The 11,224-nt window shown below is 43.6% G+C and overlaps 1 long non-coding RNA gene across 3 annotated transcripts; it reads right to left on the bottom strand.

Annotated features, from left to right (window-relative positions):
• Positions 1 to 474: 474 nt before the first annotated feature.
• LOC109316718 lies at positions 475 to 7,088 on the bottom strand. 3 transcript variants are annotated; one of them, XR_002102900.1, is made up of 5 exons: positions 5,647 to 7,088; positions 5,464 to 5,535; positions 4,984 to 5,061; positions 4,061 to 4,166; positions 475 to 1,753 (listed from the first exon to the last, which is right to left on the bottom strand). It is a non-coding gene; the product is annotated as an uncharacterized LOC109316718 (long non-coding RNA). The 3 variants fall into 3 exon arrangements; XR_002102902.1 differs by lacking the exon at positions 4,061 to 4,166 and having other exon boundaries at positions 1,651 to 1,753; positions 5,647 to 7,079; XR_002102901.1 differs by lacking the exon at positions 475 to 1,753 and having other exon boundaries at positions 2,269 to 4,166; positions 5,647 to 7,082.
• Between the last annotated feature and the right edge of the window lie 4,136 nt (positions 7,089 to 11,224).

Below are 11,224 nucleotides of genomic sequence, written 5' to 3'. Positions count from 1 at the left end.
GTTATGGATCCTAGTGGCCATGGATGGATCCAGAATCATGGAGAGGGGGGTGCAGCCACAACCCCATTTTGACTGTGCTGCTTGTGCTGTCAAGATAGCTCACTGCGCATGTGGAAGACAGCTGAAGGGGGAGTGGCCACACCCCAACTCAACATGATCCTGGATGTCAGTGAACTCAATGAGCTCCAAGCTCACCAACTAGTCAATGTGCAGTCTGACCAAAGTCCCTGCTTTTGCACAGTTCCCAAGTCCAGGGGGGTAAGTGCTGCTAACATTCACCCTCTTCCCTCCCTACACCCCTCCATTAATTCAGTAGCAGGAGAAAAGAGGGAATGATCAGTGGTAGTACTCAGTCTCTGCTTTCATACAGCTCCAGGGCCCAGGGTTGATCAATGCCACTGTTTGTCCCCTCTTCTCCCCTGATGATGAATAAAGGTGGGAGGGAAGGGAGGAAGAGTGAACAATGGCAGCATTCACCCCCTGGGTTCTGGAGCTGCATAAAAACAGGAGCTCTGGCCAAACACTGCGCTGACTAGATGGTGAACTCAGAGCTCATGGCACATGCAGTAGACAGCCAAAGTGAGGTGTGACCATGCTGCCACACCCACGCGGATCTGTCCCTCCTACTGTTTAGGTCTGTCTGTGGACAGTAAACCTGGCCAAGTTTTTTACCACTAAGAACTGAAGAGTGCAAGCATTTCTTTAAAAGCATTCCCTTAGATTCACAGTAAGCCTCTCCGAAGCTTCAGCCTCCTGCACATTGCTCTGTTGAGGCAAAGGCACTGAAAGAGCACCTTCTCAGAAAGGTACCTAATGCAGCAAAGTATTAGATTTTTTCACCCCTACAGAAGTCTGAGATACTATAGATACCAGTTAAAGGAGCAACTTTTTTAGCTCCAGGTGTATAAAGGTGATGGTTTTAGCTTGGAAGATCATAAGTTCAAGTCTTCTGGTGGCTTGAAGTGTACTCTGGTGAGACCAAGATAATTCAAAGGAGCAGGCTGGATAGGGCTGTGTGTCTGAACTGGGAAATACCATAGTCAAGTGGTGCTCAAACTTTTTGTCCCACAGGCCAGATGTGCAGTGCCTGGTCTATCTGTGGGCCAGATCAGGGCAGTGAAACCAATTTAGCATGTGGGGTGGGCACAGCATAGCCTGATCCAGTTGCATAGAAGGGGGCAGGGAGCAGCCTGGCCCCTATCCAGACACATGGAGTGGAAGGGGCATAGCCCACCTCAATCCAGGCCCACAGAGAGGGCGTGATCAATTCCTGATCCAGCCACATGGGGGGTAGGAGGCATGGGCCAGAACCAATCAAGCTGCACAGAAGGGAGGAAGGAGGTTGGGGTGGAGGGAGCGGGTGTAGTTTGGCCACAATCTGGCTGTGCAGAGCTTGGGACTTTAGCACTGCTTCTTTGTTACCAAATTTCCTCACCCATGGGGAGCCCTGTGGGCTGGATGCCTTGGTTCCATGGGCCATATGTGGCTTGCAGACCAGTGGTTGAGCACCTCTACTATAAGCAGTCCAGACGCACCAGAAGAGTTGCAAGGAAACAGCTTGTGCACGAATGGTACGATAACATGACACCTCTATAAGACCTGGGTTGCTGTCAGACCCCATTCACTTCCTGGAAGAATAAACAATATCCAGGCCTCTTAACTTCCCAGTACAACCCATATCTTGGCAAGGTACTTACCTCAGTATACAGAAATCCTTCATCCACTGGGGATTTGCTGGAAAACCCTATGAAGACTGTCAGACAATAAATTGACATTTGATTAGCCAGGGACCTGAAACAGAGGGAAAACTCTCTTTTCAACTCTACTTTCCTTGAGCAAAACATTCAAGATAATGAAGGATATAAAGTAATAAAAACTAGCTACTCTCTCATCCTTGTCCATGTGACAGGGGAAGATGAGGAAACATTAAACAAAATTTAAGGTTAATGTTAAGTGTGAATGAATACAAATATGAAACATTTTTACATAGCATTTATCTGATCAGTGATCAGGGCTCAGTTTTATAAAAGACTGGATAATTTTTGGACAATTAATAACAAAAGGTTTGTTGTTTAAGCTGAAAAAATGATGAAGCGACCAAATGGCACGCTTTAGCATACAAGCAGGTGAAATCAGAATAATAATAAAGCACCACATTTTTTCCCTTTTGCGCACATTAGTCTACGTATTTACTCTTCTTCAACTTTCTCCCTCTCTTGCACAAGGAACTGTAAAGATTAAATATTCTGCTTGGTTTTTTTTCTTTTCAAGCTTATCTCTGTCTCAGTTGAGGCCTAGATTGTAAATTTTGTGTTGTACCAAGAATATTTTTATCTTCGTACAAACACGCAGCATTTCACCTTATTTGCATAAAGAATCGATGTGCAGCATGGCTCATTTTGCGTCCCCTTTGCTTGTTTCTTTTCTGTAAGCCCAAAATGTCTGAAACTCCCATGTAGGCAGGCTTATCAGGTAGTGATGATAAAGGGGGTTGTTCTTTGCAATCTTGTAAGGCTTTTTAGAAAAGAAGACTCTACTCTATATAGGTACACTATAGCTACAGTGAAATCCAGCCAGAAGATATAAATTTTAGATGTCCTAATCCCCAACAAACACAAATGAATTGTATTTGAAGTTTCGAATAAGGTGTCTACTTTTTAATGCCTCTTGGTTAGCAGAAGAAGATGGGGTATCATTTTACTTTGTGGGTGTATTGCACCTCACTTTTAGATCTTTTGGGGCATTAAATTTTGGGGACTTCCTGCCCCTGTGTCCCTCCCCCAGTCACACTCAAGTTAGCATTATTGTTCTTGAGGGGCCACCAGTCTTGTTCATCGCAGTTGTTTGAGCCACCTGGAAAATGAAGAGTAAAATGGCTCTTCAGATAAAGATTACATCATTTAACCTCCTCATAGTTTAAAATGGCTGGCCTCCTGACGGTAAACAAGCTGTTTAAATGTCCTGCTTTCAGCTGAACACTGGTTTAATACACTCATTTAAAAAAGATTTGTAGTGATCTCAATGTTCTGGATGAGTGAATTTTAATTAAAACTTTCATGAGCTTGCTATATAATCTACAAGAAAGTTTGCAGAGAATTTTCAGAGTACATTTGGGACTTGTATACAACTTGGAGCAGTTTGTTTGTGGTAATTTAACTTCACCTGTTTTAAAATCCATTTGTTAAACTGCTGTGGAACTCTATATGCTCATATTTAGGTTGAAGATTTGGCTTTATACTAGGTTCATATCAATTTGAAAAATGTCAACACAATTTCTGCATTGATTTTATTGCATAGTTTTAAAAATCACACTTTTAGTACACTAGTGCAACTTTTGGCTTAGAGAGAGCCTTGGAATTAGGCAATATTATATGGCCTGTAAAAAGAGGGTAATATATCTCAAAGTCAGCAAGTGCTATCTTTAATGCAGGAGAGAGAGAGAGGTTGAAACAACTTTCCTCTGACTGGACCAAACTGTTGATTTTTAGCATTAGACCTAGGAAGCAAACAGTTCTATGCTTCATTTCACTTCCTTTCCCCTGATCACACTGATCTCACCAAATGGAGTTGTGTTAGTTTAAAATCATATCTATCTTCCACCTTCCAAGTGAGAAATTTCAAAGACTGATTTGCAGATTTTTCTTACCAGGCTATTGTTTAAAAGATTTGGGGAGGTAGCACTTCATTTTCAGTCAGCTAAAAAAAACTATGAAACTCTTCTTTGTGCTAGGCTGCTAGGAGCCTGTTCAGCAGATAAAGATTTTCTCAGTGTATTTAATCTAATCTGCGCATTTTAATTCTAACTGACATTTTGAACATTCTCTTTGAATAAGGAACTGCCTTAGACTGATTATGGAGTAAAACTTAGATGATGACAATGAGAGTTATGAATGCTATATTCAAATTGCAAGAGATACGGAGTGAGCAGCTGAAAAGTTTCCCCGGGGTGGAACGCTTCATTCTCTGAATGTCAGTGATTGCTGTTTGAAAAGCAACTCAGTACCCTGATAGAACAGCCAGAGCATTTTTGTTTTCTTTTCACTTCATTGCTATCGTGCACAAAAATCTCCAATGGAAACAGGCCAGGGTCAAAATCTTGAAGCTTTTCTGGGATCAGACTCAACTGCAAATGTAATCAGTAAGATGCACTTATTCCAACTCTCAGACTGTAAAATAAGCAAATAAAGTGCTCTTTATTATAACAGAGTATTTTAATTAATTGAGGAATTGTGACTTTTGTTGTTAGTGTCTAAGGATTTGCCATAGAAAAGCCTGCTTTGTGTAAAAAGGACATTTCTTCATGGGCCTAGAATTCTTGCCTAATCTGATGTTGCCTCCCCATGCATAAAGAAGTTATATGGTTTGCGTTCCTGGCAAAACCAACTACTACATCATCAATCACATTAAGGACAGTGCTCTGGGTAAATATATGCCTACAAAAAGGCTGGGAGCTCCTTTACATTTCATTTGAATGTATTATTAGTATTTTAAATATTTTTTTTAAATACTGAGTAGTCAAAGTCATTTGCATGCAAACAGAGTTTCTATGAAAGCACACATCTTGACATTACAGTTATAATGGCCTTGGGATAAGATTAGAAAGAAATCTGCATGCTTCCCTAAGCTTGGCAGTACTTGGAGCTGGTGTTTTTATGACAGAGGATGGGGGATGCGCGGCTTGGTAGTATATAGTACAGAAATAGGTCTTTGGGGCAAGGGGTTGCCTGCGCTAGTTACTTCAGAACAGTCACAGGGCTGTGTCACTAGAAATGATCCAACAAGTGGTTTGTCATTTACCCTACTTCAAAATCTCTGTTACTGATTCAGATGCAATTACACTTTGGGGACTGGGGTCTTATTTTCACCTAAAAAAATTATACTGCTAAAACTCATGTGTAATTATGAAATCCAGCTTACTTTATATTGGTAAATTTGTAACAAATTTAAAGTTATACTGATTTTCCTTTAAAGAAATGAGTACACCTTTGAAGGAGGAGCTGAGAATAAGGAATCATAATCAACCTTGTTTCAGATCTTTGTAGTCCATAAGAGCTTACTTCTCTTAGATTAATTGACAGTTTGAGGGGGGGAGGGAAGAAAAAAAAAAGAACATCACATCTACAATATGTTTTAATTGCAAGACTTTTATTTTCATACAATATGATGTCAGTTAACACAACCCCCTTGGGAAGCACTAACATGTTTAATAAACATAGTACTGGAAACTACTATTCCTAGGTATTGCTAACAAATAAACATTTCACAAAAGAGATGAAGTGTTCTGTGACTACAGTTATCACTGGCTCAAAAGGCCAGCATGGATGCATTGCACAGAGACTACAGACTGAATGGCTCAACCTGACCTTAACAGGACAAGGCTCAGCACAAACCACCCAAAACTCTGACCAGTTTGAGAAGAAATGGGAAACCACAGTCAACTAGTCAAAAATAAATAACACTTACCCCTGTTGTATGGTTCTGTATCTCCAAGATGTCACTGCACTTTTATATTGCCATCTTCCCTTAGCTTTAGTACTAAAAAAGGGGGAGAAACATCTGCATGGTTTATTATATTTGCAGCAAAAAGGAGTTTGCAGAAAACCATTATCTAAGGTACACAGACACGAGTATAAGCAAATCACTTACATTCAGCTCCATATAGAGTGCTGCACTTCCAGAAACAGCCGGCAAGCTGAACTCAGTTTGTATCTCTTGGAATGGCTGCTCAGTGACAGTCTCCTCCTAGCCCCTCCCCAGCCTTGCATTAGGCACCGTCCACAAAGTTCAGTGAAAATCCAACTGAGGGACCCTTTGAAAAGTTTCTTTATTGTACCTTGATCCTTCATACAACACTTTCATGGTAGTCAACTATTTATTTCACAAAATGAAATACTGAACACATTTTCAAAATAAAAATAATGGATGCATTGTGCTATAAATCAGGTTATACAGAAGAAGGAATGTATTGGAATGAAAGCATCCTACATCCCCGTATATTACCTTAATAAATTTCAGCAAGCAATACAAGATTTTGAAGAGCTGTAAAGTTTGTGGCTTGTGTTTTAAATGAAGAAGGAATAACACAGGGACATGGGGGATTTCAGGGATCTGTGATTTTTTTTGCTGGATTTTGGAGTTTAATTGCTAGATTCCAACAAAATCTAGCCATTTTCTAAGAGAGGAAATAAAAGGTGGTCTCTGATGAAGTGATAATTCTTGGTTCTCAGATTCAGCCTGACGTTGATCAGTTCATATCCTCAATCAATTGACATCTTGTAGTTATCTCCTTCCCCCACTGCCACGTTACATTTGTCTGATGACTAGATATTTGCAAGTTTAACCTATTTTTAAATGCATATTGTTTGTGTAAGTGCTGAAGAAAAAAAGGAGGCAAAACTGCTTACCAAGAAACCTTTGACTTTTTGCAAAACTACTTGGATGAAGTTGCTTAACCAAACCGTGCAGCCATCTTTTCTGCTGAGGAATTGCACATCACACGTATGTATCTCCGTTGCCAGTTCCCCCATCCCCTTTCTTTCAGATCATTATCTCTCCTCTATAACTTGCATGGAAGCTTCATAGAAGACAGCCCTCCAGTGTGCAGCTCTGGTAATCTAGCTTTTATGTTATCCACATCAAAGTGGCATGACAAAATCACTGTGCGAGTCAGACCTACAGGAAGAACAACACTGAAGTAGATGCTAAACCTCTGTGTCTTCAAAGAATCCAGAATGCATCGGTGGCAGCAGGAGCAGCCTGCTGAAGGAAGAAACACAGGGGCTCTCACTTACTGATAAAAAAGGAAAATCATGGTTCCAAGATGGACAATCTGCTTCATCATTTGGAGAGATATCTGCAGAAGAAATTGCCCTGTGAAAAAGCAGCTGTATGATCAAAAGTCATTGAGCATCAGGGGTTATCGTGTGATAGCTTTATTGACAGCTATCTGTAAGAGGCAGATCAATCATCTTTTCTTACAAAGTAATGCAGGTCAGCTTCCTTGGCCCCCATTCTAGATATCTCCATTTGTGTGTGTGTTACTGCTGCTCGCTTTAGTTTTGTCACAGGCTTTGGTCAGGAACATTTTATTTGCCCTTTTTTTAAATAAAAAAAATGCAACAGTAACCACTAGAGGCAATGGATATGTACCCTGTATGAATCCTGATGTAACAGAAGTCACTGGACACAGAAAAAATTCAGCACATCACGCCTTTATATGGAAGTGCCAGTGATGGCTCCACAGTAAAAGCTGAATTTTGAGTCCTTATAAATCACATATTCAATTTTGTTGTATGTGAGGAATTGTGTGTCCTTTTCACACAACTGTAGCATTTATTCCTTGAATAACAAAATATGCACACATTTTTAACAAGGGAAACAGTCAATTTTCCATCTTGCAAGTTTTAAATTAAGACTGCTTTAGTCTGTCACAGGGTGGTGTCCCCGTGGGTGGCCATGATGCCCCTGGCAGCTCCGTGACTGTACCAGCTCCACCCTGAGGGTGCCCTCTTGTCTTACCTGCCATGTCTTGCTGGTAAGATAAATTGGGAGGCTGCCCATGGGCCTTTGTATGGCCCTGGTCTGCTGAACTTCCCCAGAACTCACTGGTCCTTGATCCCTTTGCCGGACCTCTCTTCACTTGTGCTGTACGGGGCACCTCAAGGCTTATGGGCTGGTTGCGTGGGTCCAAACCTTCCCTTAACCATGCCTTGCAGTTGTTACATGGATGTTATTCCCTCTACTGGTGCCTCAGCCTATTCACCCTCCATCCCTTTAATCTGGCTAGGCCTTCTAGCCTAGGCCCACTGTGTTGGACCTGGTTCTGAGGCACTAGCTCCAATTGACCTCTTTCTGTCACTGGGCCCTCTGGCCCTTTTCTCTGCTGCGCCCTTCTGTGCACTAATGAGGCCTCTGAACCTCTCCTTACAGCCTCATCCCAAACCTTCAGTACAACACCACAAACATAGGCCCCGGGGCTATAACGTAACAAAACCGAATAAAACTGTACTTTGCCCCTTTAAGGCAAACTTCCACCCCTGGGACAGCAGGGATCCTAGCCTGGGGACCCTGCAGGCTCTTGGAGCCTTACTGTCCTTGTAGGCAGCAAAGCAGGCAACCAAATGCCTCTGAGTAGCTCTCTTAGGAAGGGGCTCCTTCCCCTGGCAGTCTCTAGAGAGAGTGAGTTCTGCTAGCCCCAGTCCTAAGCTTATATGTTTGCAGGGCCCTGGCTCTTTCTGGTCATCTGATCACCCGCAGATGCCAGCTAATTACTCTATTAGCCTGTTGCCCAGACAACCTACAGCCATGGAGCCTAACCTGCAGGGCTCCCTGACTAGACTGCTTCTGCCCTTAAAGGAGCAGGCACATCTGCCTGCAAAATAATCAAATGCAAGTCTTTGGGATCTCTACTAGCATGACTACGTGAAACTTGATAGCCTAGAAGATCAGACTAGGGAAATGAATTTTTCCTTAAGCTCTGCGAAAATTCTATTAATTTCCTAAGAATATAAAATTATTTTTTTTATTAGTTTACTAGCCAATTGCCCATCAAGAATGCCGGGGGGTGGGGGTTGGGGAGCAGGCAGGGATGGAGCCCCATGCACACACAACCCCTGTCCGGGCCCGCGCCCCCTTCCCTCCTGCTGCTTGGGGTCTGGGCCTGTTTCCCCATCCCCCCATTGCAGTGGCAGAGGGAGGGGAGGAGTGGGCCCGATTGGCAGGGGAGGACCAGGCCCAAGGGTGGCAGGGTGGGGAGCAGTGGGTCTGGACCAACCCAGTGGGGAGGGGGGATTGGAAAAGCGGGCTCAGGACAGACGCAGGTAGGGGAGGAGTGGGTCCAGGACTAACGTGGGGAGGAGACCCGCTCCTCCCCTCCCCCAGCTGCTGCTGCATTAGGCCGTGTTGGGCCAGGCCCGCTGCTCCCCCCCACCGCTGCAGCAGGCCTGCTCCCCACCTACACTGGGGTCACTCCCGCCATCCTACATTGGGCTTGGGCCCACCCCTCCCCTTCTCCCAATGCCACTGCTGCAGTGTGCCTGCTCCTTCCCCGCCCAAGTTGGTCCCGCTCCTTCCCCCACCACCGCTGGGTCAGCTCAGCAGGCGGTGATGACAGAAGCGTGGAGGGGCAGACCAAGACCAGTGCCAGTGGTCTTGCCCCCTCATGGTGTCCCAACATTGCCCCCCCCCCCGCGCCACTGCCATCACGTCCAAGGAGCAAGGGAGGGGTGAGGCCAGCTCTCATGACTTCATCCCCCACCCCCGCTCCATTGTTGCCACCTGCAGGGAGCAGGGCAGGGGGGACAAGGCCAGTACTGCTGGCCTCGCCCCCCACATTCCATCCACTCCCTTGCCATCACCTCCAGGGAGCAGGGCGGGCCGCTCTGTCCTCTGTGTCCCCACCATCATGGCTGCGTGTTGCCATCTATCCGAATGCTTCTTCATGCTGATTGGCTGTTTGTCAGACAGATTAAGGCTTTTATAATATTAGAATGAGTCAACATTAATAAACAACAGGTGCTTTAAGAAATTTAGTAGTTCATAGGATATGACTTTTTGTCCTAAATTATATTAATAATGGCATGACAATTTTCCCATGGATCATGTAATTAAAAGTCATTGACACCTTAGTCACCCATTTCACTGGAAGAAATCAGCAATGGTTATATAAAATAGATCAGATTATGTGGAAATGCCAACACCAGTTCCACACTTCAGTTTGCATCATAATCTTCCTTTTCATGGGACTTTTGCAATCTTCTAATTCTGCTTTTGAATCACATTTTTTTTAACTACTTCGAAAAAATAAATCTCACATGCTTTATTTAAGTAGGAGCGTTGAATCAAAATGAAATAAACATATAACTTTAAAAAAGGATTATATTTTTTAGATTTTCACTTACCAAGCCTGACTGGTTTTGGACATTCTCTGTTAGCTAAAAGTATGACCATGACCTGTAGATTCTTCAAAATTTATACACAGGAATTCACATTTTTAGTAACATTCCTAGATAAAAGCTACCTTATGTTAGAGTTAAGCTTCAGCATATATATCAGTCTTTTAGGATAAAACACTTTATGGGGTTCTAATTATTTGGAGTTAAGGTTAAAACTTCAAAGAAACTAAACTTGCTAAAATATATGGAGAGTGACAGGCAGGGCAGTCAAACAAACGTAACTGTGCCCTGTCAAAGACCCTTCAGCATTTCCAGTTAAATCTTACTGCATTTGCATACAATTTTTTGAGGATTAATTAATACATTTTCCCAGCATGTTTCAAAACTGAAAAGTTCCTCTTCAGCAGAAACCTTAACTCTGTTCCATAGTGACATAATGCTGGATAGGAAAAAAAATACATAATCTAATGTGCCTTTAAAAATTGATCAGTTCCATACACATTTAAGTATCTTAATGATTTCATAGATTTCATAGACTTTAAAGCTGGAAGGGACCTCGCACAGTAACTGGGTCCAGCACGCTGGGGTGAGATGACCCCAACAAGATTATCATCCAAGCACTTCTTGAACGTGTCCAGAGTAGGTGCTTGCACATATTCCAGACTCTGGAGACTCCGATAGTAAAGAAGTTTTTTCGTATATCCAATCTAAAATGGTCTTCCAGCAGTTTGTGACTGTTTGACCTTGTCTTCCCTTGGGGTGCCCTGGTGAACAGATGTTTTCCCGCTTCCTGATGTACCTTCACCCCCCACCCGATGTACTTGTAGGCTGCACCAAGTCCACCCTGAGCCTACACTTCTCCAGGCTGAAGAGTCCCATGCCTCTGAGCTTCTCCTCATAAGGCCTGCTCTCTTGACCTCTGATCATGTGCATAGTTCTCCTCTGGGCTCTCTCAAGCTTCCCCACATCCTTTTTGAAGTGTGGAGCCCAGAATTGGATGCAGTACTCAGCTGTGACCTCACCAAAACCGAGTAAAGCTGGGGGATGACATCTTGGGTCTTGCTCGAGATGCATCATGTGGCGAAATGCCGGGCTAGCAGCTGCAGCTCCGGCATCGCTTAGGGGAGCCGCAGGCTTTGCGGAGTTGTGAGAGCGTGCGGCTTGTGGGGCAGAATTGAGGTAGCTCTTAGCCGCCCTCGAGGTTCGCCGAGTTGGCACAAGTAGACGACTTAAAGTAAGTAGTTAGTGTCTCTTAATCTATAGGGTGTCCGTTGGTTCACGAGGTTCCAGAGCCAGCCCTTGCGTTCCAACAGTGAAGCTAGTCCAAAGCT

Source organism: Crocodylus porosus, unplaced genomic scaffold (assembly GCF_001723895.1).
Source record: "Crocodylus porosus isolate Cpor-Errol unplaced genomic scaffold, CroPor_comp1, whole genome shotgun sequence".
In the NCBI taxonomy this organism is placed as follows: Eukaryota; Metazoa; Chordata; order Crocodylia; family Crocodylidae; genus Crocodylus; species Crocodylus porosus.
This window is presented reverse-complemented; position numbering and strand designations above follow the sequence as displayed.